Genomic DNA, 22,207 nt, shown 5'->3' on the forward strand with positions numbered 1-22,207 from the left:
TGTGTGTGTGTGTGTGTGTGTGTGTGTGTGTGTGTGTGTGTGTGTGTTTGTGTTTTGGGGAGGGGTGGACCAGACTGGCCAGTATGGGCCCCATCCTGGGACCCTGCACAATCTGCTCGTCCTGATACAAGTCACGTTACAGAAACAAGAAGTAATACCACCCCCCGGCCAGGGGGGAGCCAAGGAGAGCCAAGGGCTGGAGTGCTAGGTGAATCTGACTGAAGTGGAGACATTGAGTACCAGTCCTCGTCCAGAGGGATGGGCCTAATCATAGTGGGAAGGTTTAAAGTTAGACACCAAGAAAAAATTCCCAATGCCAAGGGGTACAGGACCTCAGGAGATTATCCAGTCTCCTTTCTCATAGAGGAATTTCTCTTCTCAAACAGAATCATCATTTTCCCTCCGTTACCTGTGACAGGGAGGTTTGCTGTCCTTCTTGAGCGCAAGCAGTGCCTGGGCCCAGGCCACGTCCTGGAGCCCCGCTAGCTCGGTTCCTTGTCTCCTCGCCCAGAGGTGGAGAGGTTACATAACGCCCGGATGGGCTGGCTCTCTCTGAAGACATTTTCATGATTAATTTGAGGCTCTGGCGGCCCTTCCCCTGTAATAATATTTTAAACATGACTTTTCCACAGCCGGCTGCCAGCATGAGGCGTCGGCCCCTGGTGGCTGTAAACTCTCACATCCAGGATGGTTTGCTCTCCAGTTACCACATGTGTCTGGAATGTGCAGATGTTTCCTTTGGGGGATTCAGTGGCCAATCAGCTCCAGGCCACCCCCCAGCCCCCCATCAAGGAGGGGATGGTTCCCTCCACTATAGGATTCGATTCACAAAAACCCACACACACACACACACACACACACACACACACACACACACGTACTCACACACATCATAGATCCATAGGAAGTTGGGGCTGGGGGGAACCTTGGAGACCATCTAGTTTCTCTAATTTCATAGACGGAGAAATTGAGGCTGAGAAAATGATTTGCTTAGAGTCACACAGATAAGGGCAGCTAGGTGGCTCAGTGGATAGAGTTCTGGGCTTGGAATCAGGAAGACTCATCTTCATGAGTTCAAATCCGGCCTCAGACACTTACTGGTTGTGTGATCCTGGGCAAGTCACTTAGCTCTGTCTGCTTCAGTTTCCGTATTTGTAAAATAAGCTAGAGAAGGAAATGGCAAACCACTACAGTATCTTTGCCGTGAAAACCCCAAACGGGATCATGAAGAGAGTCGGGACACGACTGAAATGACTGAGCAGCAGCACTCAGATAATGGGTGGGAGTGACAGGATTTGAAAGCTGGTCTCCTCTCTCCCTCTCCCGTGTTCTTTCCCTGAGTCACATATGCTCATCATCACACATTCATTTACGCTCCCTCACACTCATAAATACCTACGGTGAAGAAGCCACCTAAACTCTGCCGTGGGCTCCTGTTCTTGGACCCTTGTTGGCTCTCCTGACCTTTGGAAGCTCATTCATGGGCCACTTGGCAGCAGCCTGGGTGGGGAGATAAAGGTTGGAGGCTGCCCCCCCACCTAAAGGCTTACAGTTTCTCATCCTTCTCACAGGAGCATCCCAGAAGCAAAAAGAGCCCGATCCCATCCTTTAGCACCTTTTGTGTACACAGCTGCCAATCAAAAGACTTTTCTTTGTGTTGCAGTAAGTGGACAGGAAATAGCCTTAGTATACCTGCACATATTCTGAAATAGAAGGAAGAGCCTTTCATTACACATACCTGGAATCGGGCTCCCCAGGCATCCAAGTTTGCCTGCTTCCAGGACTGGGTCCTCATTGCCAATCCCCCTGTTACAGAGAATATGGCAGCAATGTTGTTTGTTCAGAGGGTGCACTGACACAAAACAGATACAGCCTTTATGTGTGCTGGTAGGTTCCAGGGCATAGAAACTTCTAAACCTGTGCTTGAGGAGAGTTGGGGTTGAGATCCCATTCTCCCAAGTCAAATTGAATCAGCAAACATTGATTAAGTGCCTACTATGTGCCAGAAACTGCTCTAAGTTCTGAGGATACAAAGAAAAGTATAAACAGAAAAAAATAGTCCTTGTCCTCAAAGGCTTACAATCTAATGTGGAATTTCATTTCCAAGGATGGCAAAGGGAGAAGCAGATTCTGGTGGACACTGAGCCGAAAAGGGTCTACTTTGGCCCACTGCCACTCACATGGGCAATAGGTATGATGGTGAGCTGAGGCCTTTTTCTTTTCTTAGGCACAGGGAAGAGTAGGTATGTTCTGAATCTTATAAATCTAATCAAGAGTTTTGAACTAACAAAGAAAGAGAGAAAGTTAATACCACAAAGAGTAGCAAACAGCATAAGATGGCTGTAGAATCACCCAATAATTTATAATAATAATAATAATAATAATAGCTAGCATCTATACAGCACTTTAGGGCAGCTAATGGATAGAGTGCTTGGCCTGGAGTCAGGAAGACCTGAGTTCAAATTTGGCTTCAGACACTTACTAGTTGTGTGACTCTGGTAAAGTCACTTCACCCTTTTTGCCTCAGTTTCTGAGCTAGAGAAGTAAATGGCAAATCATTCTAGTATCTTTGCAAAGAAAGCCCCAAATGGAGTCACAAAGAGTCAGACATGACTGAAACAAACACAACACTTTAAGGTTTGCAGAGTGCTATATAAAGGTTATCTCATTTACTCCTCTCAACAACTCTGTGAGGCAGGTGCTATTATTATACCCATTTTATAGATAAGGAAACTAAGGCTGAGGTGAAATCCAAGAAAGAAGCCAACAGTAAAACCTATGACTCTAGATATTGCAACACAAAAGTACAGGGAACTAATCTGAATGCCAGGTGGCAAATTTGGCAGGATAGATAAATATACATAGGAAAGATTTGGTGATATGGCACCCACCATTAGACCATGACTCTGGAATATTATACTGTATAAAGAAGGAATGGAGTAGTTAGGGGTGAGAAGTATGTGAAGTGGCATTGTATAGTAAGAAGCTATAGTGCTATGAGGAAATCCAAGAATGAGCAGGGGTCAATATGGTGGCAAGCATTTAATGAAGATTATTAGTGAAAGGAATAAATGAATGAAAAGCACTTACTTATTGAGCACTTACTGTTTGCCAAGCATTGTGCTAAATGCTGGGAACACAAATACAAAATTGAGATAGTCTCTGCCCTCTAGGAGTTTAAGGAGTGGAGAGAGGCAATACATATGGGGGTGGTTGATGGGGAAGGGAGTTGTGGTTTGGGAATGAAGTTACAAAGTTGGTGAATTGAACAATGTCCCTTAACACCCTTTCCAGAGACAGTGGTAGTGTTGATTTGATTACAATTATCAGGGAAAGAAGGGGAGGGGTGAAGAAAGGGACAGAAAGGTAAAGACCTGGGGCAGCTAGGTGGTGCAGTGGATAGAGCTCTTGCCTTGGAGTCAGGAGGACCTGAGTTCAAATCCAGCATCTGACACTTGACACTTACTAGCTGTGTGACCCTGGGCAGCTGCAGTAAGATGCTCAGGGTGGAAAATAACCAAGGAGAAATAGAATGGATATTGTCCTGTGAGTATATACTACAAACCACCAGGAAGAAGGAGGTATCCAGTCTAATCCACCCCAACGAGCACAGATTAAGTGCCTGCTGTGTGCAAGGTGCTATGGGTACAGAGACAAAATGAAATAAATGAAGTTTGGAGGAACTAGACAAAATTTGGGAAATAGATCACAAGACTGGCACAGAGGCACGACAGAGTGGAGTGGAGGGATTTCAGTTATCTGGGCATCTGTTGGAAGGCTTCCTCTGCCAGAAGCAGAGTAGTTTATAAATTCTTGGCTTGCTTTAATGATAATTTTATCCTTCCAAAGGTGGAGGAAGCAATGAGAAGAACTACTATTCTGAACCTAATTCTCACCAACAAGGAGAAACCTGGGCTGAAGTAGAAACTATAGTAACTTGGGGGGGGGGGGGGGGGGGGGGAAAGGGAAAGTTACCAATTCTATCTTGGGATTCCTGATAGAGAAGAAGACAAGAGCTGGGCATAGTCTACCAAATGTGCTAGGTTTGGGGATCGAGGATTTCAAAGGGTTCAGGGAAGATTCTGTAGGATCCCATGGCTCCAAATTCTGGAGATGAAGTCAGACTAGGGAGGATGAGAATCTCTCAAGAATGAAATTCTAAAGACTCAAACAAACAAACCAAAAAAGACCATTGAGGAGGAAAAGAAGGAGCTGCCTAAGGATCAGATAGATATAAATACAAAAGAAACTCATAGGCCAACTCAGACTTCTAAACAGACACACATAGAAGATAGAAGCAGAGGCAGGTAGCAGAGATAGGATACAAAATCAGGACATGGTCTTTTAATTACAGTGTCAGGAATGGTAAAACTTGGGATGATCTGAGGCTCATGATGAACGCTAAAGGGAACAAAAAGGGCAGGGCTATTTTTAGCTATATTGAGGAAAAGCATAGATCAAAGAAAGGATAGTATCACTTTTCAGAATGAAGGATGGTGAGAAGCCTGAACTCGTATTTCCCTGGTTTCCTCTGTCAAGGAGAATGATCCTTGGACTGGAAAGGGCAGGATAAAAATGGCTAATATTGGGAATTGAAGTCAGTTTTCCCTGCTGAGTTCAGCTCACCAATCTGAGATAGAATAAATTCTAGAATACTGAGCAAACTGGCTGATGTGATTGTTGATCTTGGAAAGATTGTGGAAAATGGGAAGGGGAAGGCAAATCCTATTCTGATTTTATATCCCCTCCTTGCCAAAAAAAGTACTGTTATTAGGGATAGGGACAGGACTTGTGATTTTATTGGTATAGGAAATTCCTAGATGAGGAAACTTTCTACCCATTCAGATCATTCCCTAATACTTAAGAGTTTAGAGCAGTGTTTTCTGACTCGCTAATCTATATAAAATAAGGATCCCTGAAGCTACATATTGACTTAGTTTTAAAATATAATGTTATCTATATTTTATTTTTTTTATTTGTTTTGCTAAATATTGCTCAATTACATTTTCATCTGGTTCAGGCCTCAGTTGGAGTGTTGCTGGCCCAGTGTTTGACCCCTCTGGTTTTAGGGAATGGCCTACAGCAGTGCTAACTGAAAGGTTAGGTGATTTGCCAGTCTCCCAGCTAGTTTGCATCAAAGGTGAGGCCTGAACTCAGACCTTCCTAGCTCTGAGGCCAGCTTTCTATCTACTACATGATGCTGTCTCTGAGTGGTTGCTGCTGTTGTTATAATTATCACCATATTTCAGGAAGGATGTTGTCAAAGTAGGGAGCATCTAGAGTCAGTCATAAACATTTATTAAGGATCTACCATGTGCCAGGGCTCTCTGCTAAGCCCTGGGGATACAAAGAAAGCCAATAGATAGCCTCTGCTTTCAAGGAGCTCACAGTCTAATGGGAGAGATAACATGCAAATAACTATGTACAGATACACAACATACAGGATAAATTGGAGTTAATCAATAGAAAAAGGGCACTAGAATTAAGGGGGAGTCAGGAAAGGTTTTCTGTAAAAGGTGGGATTTTAGCCAGGACTTGAAGGAAGCCAGGAGGTAGAGATGAGGAGGGAAGGAGAGAAATCCAGGCATGGGGAAAAGCCAGGGAAAAGTGCCTGAAGTGGGGAGATAGAATGTCTTGTTTGACACATTGGCCTTAAGGAGGCCAGTGTCACTGGATCACAGAGTGGGTGGATGAATGGGATACGGGGGTAAGAAGACTGAAAAGCTAGGACAGGGGGATCAGATTATGAAAGACTTTAAACTTCAAACAGAGGATATTATATTTGATCCTGAAAGTGATAGGGAGGCACTGGAGTTTATTGAGAAGAGGGGGTGAAGTGATTTAGGAAGATCACTTTGTTTGTTTTTTAAGAAATTGGGGTTAAGTGACTTGCCCAGGGTCATACAGCTAGTCAGTGTCAAGGGTTTGGTCTGAGGGCGGATTTGAACTCAGGTCCTCCTGACTTCAGGGCCAGTGCTCTATCCACTGCGCCACCTCACTGCCCTGGAAGATCACTTTGGCAACTGAGTGGACTGGAGTGGGGAGAGGCTTGTGGCAGAGAGACCAAACCAGCAGGCCCTTGCAGTAACCCAGGTGTGAAGTGATAAAGGCCTGTACCAGGGTGGTGGCAGTGTCAGAGGAGAGAAGGAGACATATTCAAAAGATGTTACAAAGGTAACATTGACAGGCATTGGCAACAAATTGGATATGAGGGGTGAGACAACTTCAAGAGTCAAGGATGTCATCTTGGTTGTTAGCCTGGGTGACTCAATAGTAAGAGGGAAGTTAGGAAGAGGAGAGGATTTGAGGAAAATATATTTGAGGAAATTTGAGAAAAAATATAATGAGCTCTCGTTTGGACACGTTGAGTTTAAAATAGCTATAGGACGTGCAGTTCAACATGTCCAATAAGCAGTGGGAGATGTGAGGCTGGAGGACAGCGGTGATTAGGGCTAATAAATAGATTTGAGAATTATCAGCATGGAGATGATAATTGAATTCATGGGAGCTTATGAGTGAACTAGTATAGAGGGAGTATATATATATATATCAGTATATATATAGTATAGAGTATATATATAGTATATATATAAAGTATATGTGTGTGTGTCTGTGTGTGTGTGTATATATACATACATACATATATATACATATACATACATACATACATATGTATGTATGTATGTATGTATGTATATATATGTATGTATGTATATATATATGGAAAGAGGGGGAGAGAAAGAGTATAGAGAAGAGAAGGAGGCCCAGGACAGAGCTGTGTGGGACACCCACCGTCAGTAGGCATGACCTTGATGAAGATGTAGCAAGAGAGGCCGAAAAGGAACAATCAGACAGGTAAGAGGAGAGCTAGGAAAGTCATGAAAACCTAGAGAGAAGAGAATATCAAGAAGTGGGTGATCTAAAGGGTTGAAGATTGAGAAGATTACCGAGAGGTCAAAATGGATAAAGATTGAGAAAAGGGGATTAAATTTGACAATTAAGAGACTGTTAGTAATTTAGGCGGCTAGGTGGCTCAGTGGATACAGTGCTGGGCCTGGAGTCAGGAAGACCTGAGTTCAGATCATTCTCAGACATTTACTAGCCATGTGACTGTTTGCCTTAATCCACTGGAGATATGGAAATGGCAAACCACTCTAGTATCTTTGCCAAGAAAACCCCATGGACATGGGGTCACAAAGAGTTGGACACAGCTGAACAAGTCACTTTGGAGAGAGCAGTTTCATTGAATAATAAGGTTGGAAACCATTATCTCATTTGACCATTCCAACCTCCCTGGGAGGTAGGTGCTGTTATCATCCCCATTTTGTAAACAGAGAGTCAGGAAGAGAGTGAGAGGAAAGGAGGCACCTGTAGCTTCTTCAAGGAAGGGACCAAGATTGCGAGGGGACGTGGAGCCCTTGTGAATCAAGTAAAGAAACTGGAGATATTTAGCCTGGGGGAGAGCGGGCTTGGTGAGATGACAGCTGAAAAGCTGTCACATGGAAGATTAAATTTGTTCTGTTTGGCCCCGAGGGAAATTAGGAACAATGAGTAAAAGTTGAAAAGTGGCAGATTTTCCCTCCTGTAAGGAAAAACTTCCTAATAATTAGAACCATATAAAATGATACAATATATGTCAACTTCTTTGCAAACTCTACAGCCCATATGTAGGCAGCTAGGTAGTACAGTAGATAGGTCACTGGACTTAAGAGTGAGGGAGACCTGAGTGTCTCAGACGCTATCTGTATGACCTTAGGCCAGTCACTTAACCTCAGTTTCTTCAACTGTAAAACGGGGACAACAACAGCACCTATCTCTCGGGGCTGTTGTGATGGTCAAATGAGATATTTGTCGAGCAATTAGCATGGTGCCTGGCACGGTAGGTGTTCAATAAATGCTTATTTCTTTCCTTCTTTCCTTCCTCAGATACTTACTGGCAGTGTGACCCTGGGCAAGTCACTTAATCTCTCAAAGGCTCAATTTCTTTATCTGTAAAATGGGGATAATAAATAAAACCTCTCTCCCAGGGCTGTTATGAGAATCACCTTTGGTAATTTATGTAAAGTGCTTTCCAAAACTTAAATTGCTCTATAAATGTTGGGCATTATTATATACATGTTAGCTATTACTATCATAGAGCTGCCTAAAAGTGTAACAGGCTGCCTCAGGAGGTGTTGGGTTCCTCTTTGCTTGGGCTCACCGAGAAACAGTTGGAAGACCACTTATTGGTGACATTGTAGAGGTGGTTGTTGGTTGGGTATGGGTTGGAATGGATGGCATCTGAGGTGGCCTTCAGCTTGAAGATCCCAGGATTCGTTAACTCCAGAGGAGATGGGGGTGGGGCAGTAAGGAAGACATCAGAATGGGGTTCTTCTTCATCATATCCATTGTTTGGAGCATGCTGCGGACAGATCTTCTCGTGTCTCGATCTCTCAGAAAAGAGCAAGGTTGAGTTCAAAAAGAAACATTCTGACTGTGTCAGGTATGTGAGACACTAAGTATTCAACCTGGCAAGTGTTTGTTAGGTGTTTCCCGCGTACAGGATTTTAACCTAATGCTGTGGAATGTTATATACGGTGATAAATGAGAGGCCCTGTCCTCCAGGAGACTATAGTCTCTTAAGACGGATAAGATGTGCTCACAAATGATTACGATGCAGAATAGAATGCAATCCAGTCCCCAGCAGAGGTAACCACTGGAGATCTGAGGCGATCACTTTGGGTGGGTCATGAAAGAGCCGGCATTTGAAGGGCACTCTGAAGGACAGATGAGAGTCTGATAGGCCGACGTCAGCGGTTACGTAACTTGAGGTTCCTTCTAACTCTGAGTTCATGACCCTGTGATCTCTCTGCTTCTTGTGGAGAAGGACAGCTTTATAAATAGCTCTTTTCCCCAGCTCCCAGAACCTATCTCCTAGATCAGAGGGACCCTGAGGGCCTAACTCTTCAAAGCTTGGCTTCGAGTGGAGTTAGGGATCTGTAGTCCTTTGAGGCTCTGGAAGCCCCTCTGTCCGGTCACATCACCCTTTGGCTCTTCATCTCAGCCCTAGGTGTCATGAGAAAGGAAGAAGTTCAGTAGTCAGAGTTCATTGGTCTTGAATTTACCAGCCTTAGACAACTCGGACAACAGTATGTTGGTTCTTTGGTTTCTCACTGGATGAGACGGACTCCCTTCCCCATCTCACCCAACGGGCTTCAGGAAACTTGGAGAAACTGCCTAGAGGTAGTGGCTGGCTTTTTCTATGTCAGCCCGTGGCCTTCTCTCCCGTCACCGACCATGGTAGAGAGCTGAGGGCTCTGTGCCTTCTTCTCTTGTTCCTGCTGCCAGCCGGAGTTGGGGCGCCTGCCTGTCCAGGCTGTCTCCAGCAGGAAGCCACACCCCAAACCAGAGCCAAGCCCCAAACAACTCCCCTGCCAGGCCCCCACCTCTGCTGTTCCACATTTCCCAGTTTGGTCACCTCTGGCCCAGATCTTGAGGGCCCCACAGCCCAAGCCTGAAGATACTGAGATGCAATAAAGAAATTTGAGGCCTTTGTGAGCTGCTAGATTGAGGGGGAAAACCCAGTTGTCTTTTCTTGAGATCATAATTCCCTTTCCTCTATGGATTGAGCAGAGGAAGAGAGATGAGGTGGTTCATAAGAAAGTACACTGGTCCAAATCCCATAGCTACTAACTTCTTGAGTGAACTTTGGCAAATTGCTTAACCTCTCTGGGTCTCAGTTTCCTCATCTGTTAAATGAGGAGATTGGATTAAATTACTTCTAAGGTCGCTTCCAGTTCTAACCCTATGATCCTCTGACCACTTAGCTAGTGGCCCCTTGAGAGGGACCACACCTGCAGACCTCCAAGCCTCAGTTGGGCAGATGTGCCCACCTCTTCCTGATTAGCAGAGGTTTAGTGGGAATTTTCAAACTGATAAGTAGGTTCCAACCAGAGCACCTGTGGATCTGGTGCAGGGCATTCTGGGAGAAGGGAAGTCATCCTGGGCTTTGCTAGGATGAGAGAGGGACCTCAGGAATTATGGCAAAGACCTTAAGGTTCCAGCACAACAATGGGCTTCTCTGTTGGCTCAGCTGCATTGAATCTAGGACTCAAGTATTCTGAGATTATAGAACAGAGCCCACGTCTTGTGTCAGTTTCCCCAGAGAAGACCAGCTCTTCCTGATCATGATCTGGACCAACAAGAGCGCGGTTTCATTAGAGCTTTGCTGGGGAGGGAGTAGGTATGCCACAGGCCAGCTCTCCAGGAGAGGGTATGGTGGGAGAGAGTGGGTACTTCGGGACTTGACTAGAGAAGCTCTGAAATTCATCTGGTCCTATCTCCTCATTTAGTAGATGGGAAAACTGAGGCTGAGTGTGGGAAATTGATTTGTTGGAACCTCAGAGATCTTCCCAGAGCTATCTTTAAAATGGGTCTACAGAGAACCAGCTCCCCATGTCCCTCCTCCCATGGCTGTCAGTAATGAAAGGCCCCTCTTAACAGAAGAATTCTTCCGGAAGCAAATCTGTAAAGTGATGGACTGGAAGGGAACCAGGTAGATATGACTTCGGTCCAGACTAAGTGACTGCTTGCTTGGGGTAGTCTCTGATAGTCCTTCAGCAGCATGGCTCAAAACAAAACTTCTGTGCCCAAAGTCAGTACCAGGTGCTATGGGGGCGGGCAGGCCAGAGAAATAGGAGACACGGAACCTGGCTTGTTTTTAGTCTAATGGGGAAGTTTACTGTCTAATTGAAAAAACAGGACACAGGCACATACTGAGAAGACATTTAAATGTGCTTACCAGAACAAAAGAGAAGCATTACATCACAGAGGCATTAGATTTGGAGACAGAGAACCAGAGTTCAAATTCTGCTTTTGCTTCTGTGGGATCCTGGGCCAGATACTTCACCTCTCTGGGTTCCATTTCCTCAACTGGAAAATGAGGCAGGTTGGACTAGAATCTGTGGTGTCAAAACACAAATAGAAATGGATCCCTGCAGGTAGCATATTGACTTGGAAAACTACAAATTTACATTCTCTGTGTTGTATTGTATTTATATTTATTTTGTTCCACATTTCCCAATGACGTTTTGATCTGATTCAAGCCCTGGGCTGTGAGGTTTGACGCCTCCGGACTGACTGGTCTCTAAGATCCCTTCCAGCTCTCAATCTATGAACCTGTAAGTCAGGACGGCCTGTGTTCCTGTCCCTCCTCTGAGACACAGGGACCTTCGCAAGTGACTGGGTGCCTCAGTGTCTCAGGCAACTCTGAGTTGCAGAGCAGTCACAGATGTTAATTGGTAGAGGGCCTTTCCTCACCAGGAGCTCCCTACTCAATGAAATCAAAGACCAGGTTTGGTCCAAAACAAAACAAAACAAACAAACCAAAAAAACAAAGTTAACTGTGTGAATGAGTGCAAGCTAAATGCTGGGTTCCTATTGCAGCTCCGCTATTTTCAAGTTGGCTGTGTGTGACTTTCAATAAAACAAGTAATCTCTGGGTGCTTCAGTTTCCTCATCTGTGAAATGAGAGTGTTGATGCATGACAACAGCAACATTCTCTGATTCTGCGAACCCATAATTATAGTCAAAGAACATGCAGGATAGGGTGGGAATGGGTAATCAGAGAAGACTTCTTGGAGGAGGTGAGTTTTAAATTGGACTTGAAAGGCAGGGAAAACCACGGGTTGATGAAAAATCAACCTCCTGAACCTCTCATGGGGCAGGAAATGGGCCACTGCCCAGGCTCTGATATCAGAAACATGAAGAGAGAATGTCCTGGAACCTATAACTGGGAGTGTGCTGGTAAATGTGTAACAACCAGCTCTCCAGAGCAAAAAAAGTAAGACCGTAAGGCATACTTTTAAGTTTAATCTGAATTATTAACATTTTCTCCATCACTTTCTTAAGTCTACATAAGAAAGTGTAGAACTGAAGCTCAAAATTCTCTGCCAGGGTTGAGGGGGCAATGCTCTGTGTTCTGACTTCTGGTCAGTGCTCTGGAAATTCCTAATTAAACCCCGAGCAGGGAGAGAAAAGGCTCTTTCCTCATTCAGAAGACAACATGGATCTGGAGGGACCACGTGTTAGCCTGACCCAACTACTTGCCTTTTCCATGGAGAGTTTGTGAAAGGAGACAGTGAGGCTGCCATTAAGGGGCATTGTGCCTCATTCTCAGCCTATTCCTGCATGACCTGTCTTCACTGGAAGGGTATGGATTGCAGAAGATGATGGCAAACCACTCCAAGCATGAAGCTCAAACACGAGCTGAGAGTGAGTTCTGTCTGCTGAACTCCCCTCATCCCAGGACATCCCTCTTTACTCTTCCCCTGTTTCCCATATAAAACTCACCAGGAGCTCATTTCAAGTGAAGAACACTCCATTTTTTTCCATACTCATATCCCCAGTGTCAAGCTCGGGTGCTTGGCTCCTAGTAAACACTTACTAAATACTTGTTGATTAATTGATTGATTGATTTACACACTCAAGGCCTGGGTAAATAACTGGTTAACCTGCCTGTTAGTGGGTGGGGCATATGGGCTCCAGCTTCATCCCCACCAGCCTCTGGCTTGACCTCACGTGGCTGAGGGTGGTCCTGCTTCTGATTTCCTAGCAGGGCCTGGCCCAGGTTGAGATCCTCCTCAGGGGACAGGGGAAGTGTAGGTTGGGGGATGGGCTGAATGAGGTTTTGAGGAGGGGTAGGGGGTTCAGCACAGGAGGTATTTAGGATTACCACAGGCTCTGAATTATCCTTACAAGCATAAAGATTGCAGGGGGAAGGGAAGGCCCTTCAGAGCCACCCGGATTTTTTTTTAACTTGGACAGACTGGAGTGGGGTCCTTGTACAGGAGCAGCCCCATGTCCCTGGGAGCAGCTGCTGCTATGACTGATAAGTCTGCTTCGTTTTCATGGGATGCAGTCAATTTTGAGATTTGACTGATTTTATTTTTGTTGCATCGTAGGCTTCCCCCCCCCCCTTTTCCTGTCTCTGTGATTCCAAAGAACATATAATGTTAACCAGAATATGGGGGGGGGCGGGAGAGGGAGGAACGGGCAGTGTGCTGCCAAGGCTGATGTCATGTTCCCATGACGTTATCTTGGGGCCGATTGGGCTGCACTTTGTGGAGGCGGGAGAGAGTGGAGTGGAGTAGAGGGAGCGGCCGAGAGAGGAGGCCTGGCTGCCTGCTGCCTGGCCCTTCGGGACCTTGGCGTTCCCCCAGAACAGTGATGGGAAAAGCAGCTTGAGACATGGAAAATTGTCCATGCACAGCAGAGGCGTCTGGCTGAGTTTGGGGATTAGTTCTGGGTGCAGACTGGCTCCCAAAGTACCGCTGAGGAAGGGAGCGCCGGGGAGGGGTTTGAGGAGCAGATTGGGGTGTCTAAGTGTGTAGGGGTGGGCAGGAGAGCCTCAGGCCCTGACCCAGTACCCTTTCTCCTTCTTTCAGTTCCAAACAAACTGTAGCTGGAGATTCACAGGCAGGCTCCTCATAGTCGGGCTCCCCCGATAATTCAGCCTTTCCCGAGGGATCCAGAAGTCTGGGATCCCCTTTCTCCCCTTCTCTCTCTTCCCCACTGCACTCCCCACTCCTGTACCGTCTCCAGACCTTGCTCCACTTGGCACCCTACCTCATTGGTTTGACTTTGTGGTCCGCACAAAACAGCATGTTGTTCGTCCCCACACTGTGAGAGGCCAGTTGGGGGGATGAGCAAAGTTCCTTGACAGCTAGCTCTTTAAAGCTGGTCTCTCCTGTGGCTCTTCAGAGGGAGTTGGGATGGTCCTGCTCTTGGTAGATGCCAGATAGAGGCTAGACCTGGGATTTTGTTAGTATAGGGAACTCCCAAGAGAGGAAGCTCCCTCTGCTAGTAATGGTCAGCATCAAATGAGATAACATTTGTAAAGCCCTTAGTACAGTGTCTGGCACATAGTAGGTGCTCAGTTAATGCCTGTTTCCTTCATTTCTTCTTGTCTAGAATGATGGTATTAACCTCAAATAGAAACAGGGGCCATTAAACCCTAATAAGTATCCCTGCTGGCCACATATCCACTTAGAAAACCACACATTAACATTGTTGTTCAGTCATTTCAGTCCTGTCCTTCTCTTCCTGACTCCATTTGGAGTTTTCTTGGCAAAGATAGTACAGTGGTTTTCCATTTCCTTCTCCAGCTCATTTTTTTACAGATGAGGAAACTGAGGCAAACAACATTAAGTGACTTGCCCAGAGTCATATATTTAGGAAGTGTCTGAGGCCAGATTTGAATTCCAGAAGATGAGTCTTCCTGACTACAGGCATGGCACTCTGTCCACTGAGCCACCCAGCTGCCCACACATTAACATTATCTATAGTCTATTCTATTTTTATTTATTTTGTTAAATATTTCTCAATTATATTTTAATCTGTTTCCTGTACACTTTGCATCCTAGTTTGACATCTGTGGCCTAGAGCACTGAAAGGTTAAGTTACTAAGAGCCCAGGGTCACACAGCCAGTATATATCAGAGGCTAGATTCAAACTCAGGTCTTTCTGGCTTCAAGGCTAGCTTTCTAGCCCCTGCTCCACAATGCTTCCCTGTCCTTAGCAGAAGTGAATTCAATTTGCTCTGCTCGGAGTGGAAAGTAAAAAAAATGTAATCCCTGTCCTGAAGGAACTTCCATTCTGAGCAGAGAGGAGAGGAGAGGAATATAAAATATAATTAGATAAGTAAATAGAAAACATAAAGAAAGTTAAAACCAGGTAATTTCAGGAGCAGGGAAAGCCTAGGAAAGAATCCCAGGGAAAAGCGTCACCTGAGCTAAGCCCTTAAGGGAAAATAGTTATATTCAAAGAATCAGAGGGGAGAAGGGGGTGCCTTCTAGGTGTAAGGGACAGGCTATGCAAAGTCACAGAGGATGGAAATGGAAGATCACACTGAAGCCAGACAGTTTGGTTGGAATTCAGGGTACATGATGGAGAGGGAATCATGTGAAATATATCTGGAAAGGTAGGATGGAGCCAGATTGAACAGGTCTTGAAGTAACAAACAGAGGAATTTTAATTTTATCTTAAAGTTAACATGGAGCCATGGAAGATTCATGAGTGTGGGAGTGACACAGTCAGACCAGAGCTTTAGGAGAATTATTTTAGCAACTGTGTGGAGGATGGCTTGAAGAGGGAAAGACTGGAAACAAGAGACCCAGGTCAGAGACTTTTGCAGCAGTCCAAGGAGGAGGGAATGAGGGATTGAACTAGAAGGGCACGTATGTAAGAGGTGTTGTAGAGCTAGAATCAATAAGATTTGGCAAATGATTGAATGAATGTGGGAGGGAGAAGGAACGGTTGTAAACCTGGGTGCTTGGAAAGATAGTCACGTTCTTGACAGAAACAGGGAAATGCAGAGGAGATGTGGGTTTATGGGAAAAGGACACATCCAGCATGCAAGGTGATGCAAGGACAGGAACTTAGGAGGGGGATGAGAGCTGCAAGTGGAATCATCCGTGTGGAGATGATAATTGAATCTATGGGGACCAATAGGATGAGAGAGAGGAGAGAAGAGGAGAAGAGAGGAGAGAGGGGAGAGGAGGGGAGGAGAAGAGGAGAAAGCACGAAGAAGGAGGAGGAGAGGAGAGAGAAAGAAAAGAAGAGGGGCCAGGACTGTCTTGGAGGTACACCTATGCTAGGGAATCCAGGACATGGATGCTGAACTTACAAAGGATACTGAGAAGGAACAGACAGACAGGGAAGAGATGAACCCGGAAAGAGCAGTGTCACAACAGCTAAGAGTTGAAAGAGTGTTCAGGAGAAGGGGATGGTCTATGGTATCCGAAGCTACTGAGAGGATCAAGGCAGTGAGAAATGAAAAGAATTCTTAGTGAAAGGTGACTCCCTCAGGAAGGCAGACAAGCCACCAAGGGTACCTGGGTAGAAATAATCATCTCTAGCATGTATATAGTACTTCACTGAGCTTTTATAGATAGCTCATTTGACCCTCAATCAAAAGTTCTGGTCCTGGTTCCGATGCTAAGTCGTGTGACCCTGAGCAAGACATTCCACCTTTTCCAGACCTCAATTTTCTCTTCTGGAAAACCAAGAGGCTTAGACTAGATGAGGCAGTGTGGTATACTGGCAAGAACACAGGATTTGGAGTCAGATGACCTGAGTTCAAATCCTGCCTATTTCTATATTGTCTGTAAAATTTGGGGTAATTTACTGATCCCTCTGGGTCTCAGTTTCCTTATCTATAAAATGAGGGATTGGTGTAACGATTTTTTCCAGTTCCCTTTGGCTCTTTTGCAATTCTGAATCTTATGATCCCTACTGTCCCTTTCAGCTCTAAATTTCTATGCTCCTGAATTCAGTGCTCTTTTTATTCCCCCAATTTTTTTTTAATTAACAAGCATTTTTCTCTCTCAACTTCTACCCTTCCCCCTCCTGAAAAAAAAAAAAAAAGAAAAACAAAATCCTTGTAACAAATATACCTACTCAAGCCAAACAAGTCCCCACATCCAATGCTCCTTCCAAAACACCATGCATAAATAAACGGTAGAGCCAAGCCGGGGTCACCATAGACCCCAGATTGAGTTGTTGTCATCCTTTTATAGACCTTGAATCTGTACTTGGAGAGAAGTACTTGGAGTTTCAGGTTCTGGTTTTGGTCCCCTGGGTTCTAGCTTTCTTCTGCCTGTCCAGGGTATGTGGCAAGGGCTGAAAGAGCCTGAATGGATGACTGTTGAATCTCCTCAGAGAGGTGGCTGGTACAAAGGGGTGGGAGGGGATGCACTCAGTAGGGCTGGCAGAAAGGAAAGCTGAATGAGAGGTTTAGTGATAAACTTAGGGCATCGGTGACAGATTTCTGGGTTCCTGAGCTGCATGCTCTCTTTTTGGACTTGATGACTGTTTGGCCAGGGAGCAAGCAAATAGGGGGATTTAGTTCTGCTCAGCAGGAAGCTGGAACATAATAGAGTCTCAGTATTTGGCTAAGAGGCCAGTGAAGGCTCCGACCATTTAGCAGCAAGATAAACAAAGACTGAGTAATGGGTGACAAGCTGTTGAAATACTCCCCAGCTAGCCATGTGCCCTTTGCCTTATCTAACCCTGCAGTTGGTGTTGTGGGCTTCTCCCTGGGTTGTCTTTCTGTGTTCGCCCTATTGAACTGATGGGGAAACTGAGGCCCAGAGACTACGAGCCTCCCATACCAGAGCTCCACTAAAATGAAAGTAGGGGTGGCAGTGATGTGATCTCTGCTTGGATTCTGTTTCGTTGATGTTACAGAAAATTTTACAGAAATTGGGCAGTACCCAGTGTGGCAAAGGGCAGAGGATTTCATCTCCTGTCATGACTTGAGAGGTGGCGGGCACCAGCACCAGTAGGAGAAACAGACCGAGTATTGGAGCTTCTATGATGTAGTGTCCAGGCTCTGGCATCCATAATGATTTTTCCAGAGAATACAATTTTTATTTTTCAAAAATATTATTTTTAAAGGTATTTTTGGGAGGCGTAAGCCAGGAAAACCCATTTTTGCTGAACATAGTACATTTCTCTGGTCTCCCCAGATACGGAGGGGAGGCTGTGTTGGGTATCTGGCAATCATGCCACATGGGGAACCAAGAATCCCCCTTCCTGTTTGGTCTGCCTGGGATGAGGCCCATGGGAAATACTGGTCTAGAGGGATTTGGGGACACCCATGAAAGGGACTATTTGAAGAGGCCTACCAGCTCCTGAGAAAAGGATTACAGTACCCCTCTCACCTTATCCCAAGGGGGCTGTTATGTCCTGGGATGGAGGTCTCTAATGACTCTGGTTAATGATGAAGACCTCCTTTCCTAACCTTAGGAAGGGTGGGAAGTGGGTAGAGAGAAGGAAGAAATCAATCACAAGCATTTTTTTTAAATTAATTTATTTTTAGCTTTCATCATTCACTTCCATAAACTTTTGAGTTTAAAATTTTATCCCCCTTGCTCCCCACCTCCCTCCCCAAGATGGCATGCAATCTGATATAGACTCTACATATATGTTCTACACAAGCATTTATTAAGCATCTATTTCCCAGACTCTGTGCTAGGTACCAGGGCTGGGGCGGGGGGCGGGGGGAATACAGAGACAGAGAAAGAAACAATCCTTACTCTTATATTCTAATGGGGAAAAGAAACAAGTGCCTACATATCAACCTAAAAAGGATACCTATGAAATGAATAAATACAAAGACATTGAGAAGGAACCTTAACCACTATGGAAAAGCACATAATTGCATTTGAAATTGGGACCTCCTCCCACCTTCCTCCCCATACCACCCCCATCAAATTCCCATCAAGGTTCTTTTTCTTTAGCTTTCATCTCAAGTATCCAAATGCAAGAGTCTCTGACTCTCTGTTTCTGTGTCAGACATCTGAGTTCCCATTTCCTTGCTCGGCAGCCCTTATCTGCCCCTTTCTGCCTGATGTGTCATAGAATCATGGATTTAGAGATGAGAGGGACCTTAGAGGTCATCTATCCTATCACCAACCCTCATTTTTTCCAGATGTGGAAACAGATCTAGAAAAGTTAAGTGACTTGCATAAGGTGACACAGGTGACCAAGATTTGAACTGGGGGTCCTCTGACTCCAAATCTGGCCCTCTTTCCAGAGTTCCATGTGTCAATCGCTACTTTTTTGGTGATTAGGTTCCTTCGGGTCATTTCTGATGGAAGCTCTGCCCTGCAATCACAGAATCATCAGGTGGGAAGGTTTTTTTTTCCAGAGATCACCTGGTCTGTCTATCCAGGCCTGCTTCTTCTCTGGGCCAGGCAGATAAAGTTCTGCCTTAGAGCAAATGGTTTCCAAAGAATCAGATTCTACTCCCTCAACCCTGCCAGTGATTTGCAAAGTTCTTCCTTATGTCTAACCTAAATTCCTCATCTTGCCACAAGGTAAACCCATTTCCTCCCCTTGTGGCTTCCTGTTCTGTCTACTTGGCTGACAGGTAGGAAACCAAGGGCAGAAAGTCCTCCCACCTTCCCTTCTGCCTGCCAGGTAATATCTGAATCCCTTTCCCAAGCCCCAGAGCCTGACTCCTAGCTGGCTGTGCCCTAGCTTCACCTTGACGACGACAATGATAACTCTGCAGATGCAAATGGCCAGCCCCGGGTTAGGGGTGGCTGTACTGACTTCTGGGTTGGAGGAACAATCTGAATCCTGGACAGGCCTGTGATGGGTGTTCCATGAGTGGATGGAATTTAGTTTAACGTCAAAAGTGGGTGAGAGGGCCCCTTTGGTTTGTGTGTGAGGAAGGCACAGCCTGTTCCTTCCTGAATATAGAAGAGCTAGAGAAGACGTAAGCATCCAAGACATTCTCTTATTCAGGAGTGACTTCTTTGGGGACATTAGGGGTACTCAGGAGAGGTTTTCTGTCTCTCCCAGCCTAGAACTTGGTCTCCCTGAAAACTGGCCTGGTTCGCGAAGACTTGCTAAGGAAGTCTGCTTTCTAGAACCTGTAACAAAGAATAAAACATTAGAGAGGAGGAAAAAAGCATTTAGACAGATCTTACATCTAAGAGTACTAGCTTTGAAATAAAAAGACCAGGCTTCAAATCCCACTTGTGATGCTTACTGCCTGTGTGTCCTTGAGCACACTGCTGTAGCTCCCTGGGCCTCAATTTACCTTATCTGTAAAATGAGGGGATTGAACCACGGCTATCAAAGGCGTCATTCTCATGGCCTGCAAAACCCTTGCTAGTGCAGTTGGGAAATGCTTAAGAAAATAAATAAAAATATAATACAACATAGATAATGTTTGTGGTTTTCTAAGTCAATATGCAGCCTGCGGGGCTCCATTTCAACTTGAGTTTGACACCCCTTTGGACCAGATGGCCTCTAACTCCAGCTCTATGACATATTCAGACAGTATATGCAATGTTAAGTACCCTGTAGTCCTCCACCTCTGCAAAGGGAACAGATGAGGCAACAGAGGCAGGGAGGCGAATTCTACAAATACTTAAAAGCCAAAGGGGTGGGGATAGTTAGGTGGATAGAGTGCCTGGCCTGGAATCAGGAATACTCATCTCCCTGAGTTCAAATCTGGCCTCAGACATTTCCTCGCTGTATGCCTCAGTTTCCTCATCTGTAAAATGAGCTGGAGAAGGAAATGGCAAAGCCACTGTGGCATCTCTGCCAAGAAAGCCCCAAATGGGGTCATGAAGAGTCAGACAAGACTGAAAAATGACTGAACAACAGGTACCAGGTATTGTGTAAGGTGCTGTCTTCCTAGGGATGGGCCCCAGGGATGAATTGTATCACAGTGGAAAAAGCATTCAATTTGGAACCTCCTGAGGATTCCAAATCCCAACTCTGCCCTTAGTGCCTGCATGACTTTGGGCAAGTTGTTCAGCCTCTCTCGTCCTCAGTTTCCTCATCTATCAGATGAGGAGGTTGGACCACATTTCCTTTAAAGCCCCTTCTGTCTCTAAGTCTGTAAACCCATGATCCCTATTGGCTGTAGTGAAGAAGCCCCTTCCACCTGATCCTCAAATCAGGCTAGGCTTTCTAGGGGTCAATATAGTTTATTGAAAAGAATCTTGGTATCAGATAATCTGGATCCAAATCTCAGCTGAGACACTCGTGTGTGCAAATCATGGAACTGTTCTGATACTTACAATATCCAGCATTGTGTTTGTTTGGTTGGGTTTTTTTGGACTGGATCTATGATTTCATCAGTGCAGTAGAAAAGTATCTGGGGAACTGAAAGGTTAAATGATGGTACCCAGGACCACACAACCAGCGTGTGTCAGAGGTGCTTCTGAACCTGAGGCCAGCCCTCCATCCTCTATGCCATGGCCTCCTTTCAGCTGGAGGTAATTTTTATATCTACCTTGCAGTACTGTTGTGCAGAAAGAGCTTTGTACATAAGTGTGGGCATTTGTTATTAGGTAGGTCGTACTTTCTGTGCCCCCCAGGAATCTGCTGTCAGGGTCACTACCAAGGGAGCTTTGTGGGAGTGGGCTGTCTCCTCTGGGCACTTCATGAGGAAATGCCCCAGCCTTTTCCAGGTTACCCTTAGTTCTCCTTTTTCAATCTGTCACTTGGGATTTTATCCAATTCCCTTGGGAATCAGTTTATGCCACCCCTGGGCTAATCAGTTTTCTCAGCTTGCTCCCTTTCGGGTGATAGGATTAGCTAAAGTGGAAGGAAAAGAAAGCAGACAGCCAGAGACCACCCTCCCATCCCCAAGACACACACACACACACACTCCCCTCTCTCCAATAGCAGATTAGCCCTGGTCACTGGGGAGAGAAAGTAAATATTTGAGCTCTTTGTTACCGTGGAGACCCAGGACAGCTGTGTCTCTAGGGGAGGAGCCCCCAACTCCTGACCCAGGGAAGGCATCTCTTCTCTGAGGGAAATAAGAGTTCTCAGAGGAGGAAAAGAAATGGGAGCAGGTTACACAGTGTAGGCAGCTGCAACATTCAGGGGGCACTTTGTATTATTACTCTTTATAAATGCGTGTTTTAAGGCCCCCAAGTGGTACTTGGGTTTATTGTGTGATAGGATACATAGTATAGTTGTATATTCTTCCTAAGTCCAGTGAGATCTCAAATCCCCCAGTGGATAATTTTTAAAACGGGTGCAGCTGTCAATGGTTCCAGGTCAATCTGCTAGGCATGGATGCTTCCTCCCTCTGTAGGGCATGGTGGGAAAGCCATCAGTGTTCCCAGGGAAGTGAAAAAGACACCAGGGTGTGTGTGGGCTCAGGACTTCATTGGTGACAAACTGTTTTGCTGTCACCACCTGAAGGCCATTGTTTGTAGTCATGCCTTTGGACAGTTGCCCCTCTCATACTCCCTGTGGGAATGAGTCACGCAAAACAACATTCTCAGGCCAATTGTCACCGTTGTTACAAAAACTACTTTTCTGGTAAGGACTGATACAGTAACAAAATCTATAAAGAGCAGGAATGGAACAGGGCAGGAAAAGGAGATAGAATCCCTCTGTGTCAAGCTTAGGAGACAAGTGTCCCTGAGATGCCCACACAGATGCTTCTGCGTCAAAGCCTGGCCCCTTCCCACTGCCTTGTAGCCTGGTCCCTTAGGGACAGGTTGAGCTGACTGTGTATTGAGGCAGAGGAATCTCTGCGCTGGGGCTAGTTACTTGACAATAGCAACGGAGGTGCTTATCTTTAAAGAGAAAGCAACGGGGCCCAGAGAAGGGACATGCCGGCCTGTGAATTGGCCCTAATCATCTGTATTTACCAAGAGTGCCAGGAACTCCCTGTAGAGAAGTA

At 45.5% G+C, this 22,207-nt stretch overlaps 1 protein-coding gene across 1 annotated transcript in view; it reads left to right on the plus strand.

The window, feature by feature from the left end:
- Window positions 1–22,207, plus strand: part of PKD1 (polycystin 1, transient receptor potential channel interacting) — a 113,787-nt gene that overhangs the window by 37,019 nt on the left and 54,561 nt on the right. The window lies entirely within an intron of this gene.

This window comes from Vombatus ursinus, unplaced genomic scaffold, assembly GCF_900497805.2.
Source record: "Vombatus ursinus unplaced genomic scaffold, bare-nosed wombat genome assembly UNPS02014770.1, whole genome shotgun sequence".
Classification (NCBI taxonomy): Eukaryota; Metazoa; Chordata; class Mammalia; order Diprotodontia; family Vombatidae; genus Vombatus; species Vombatus ursinus.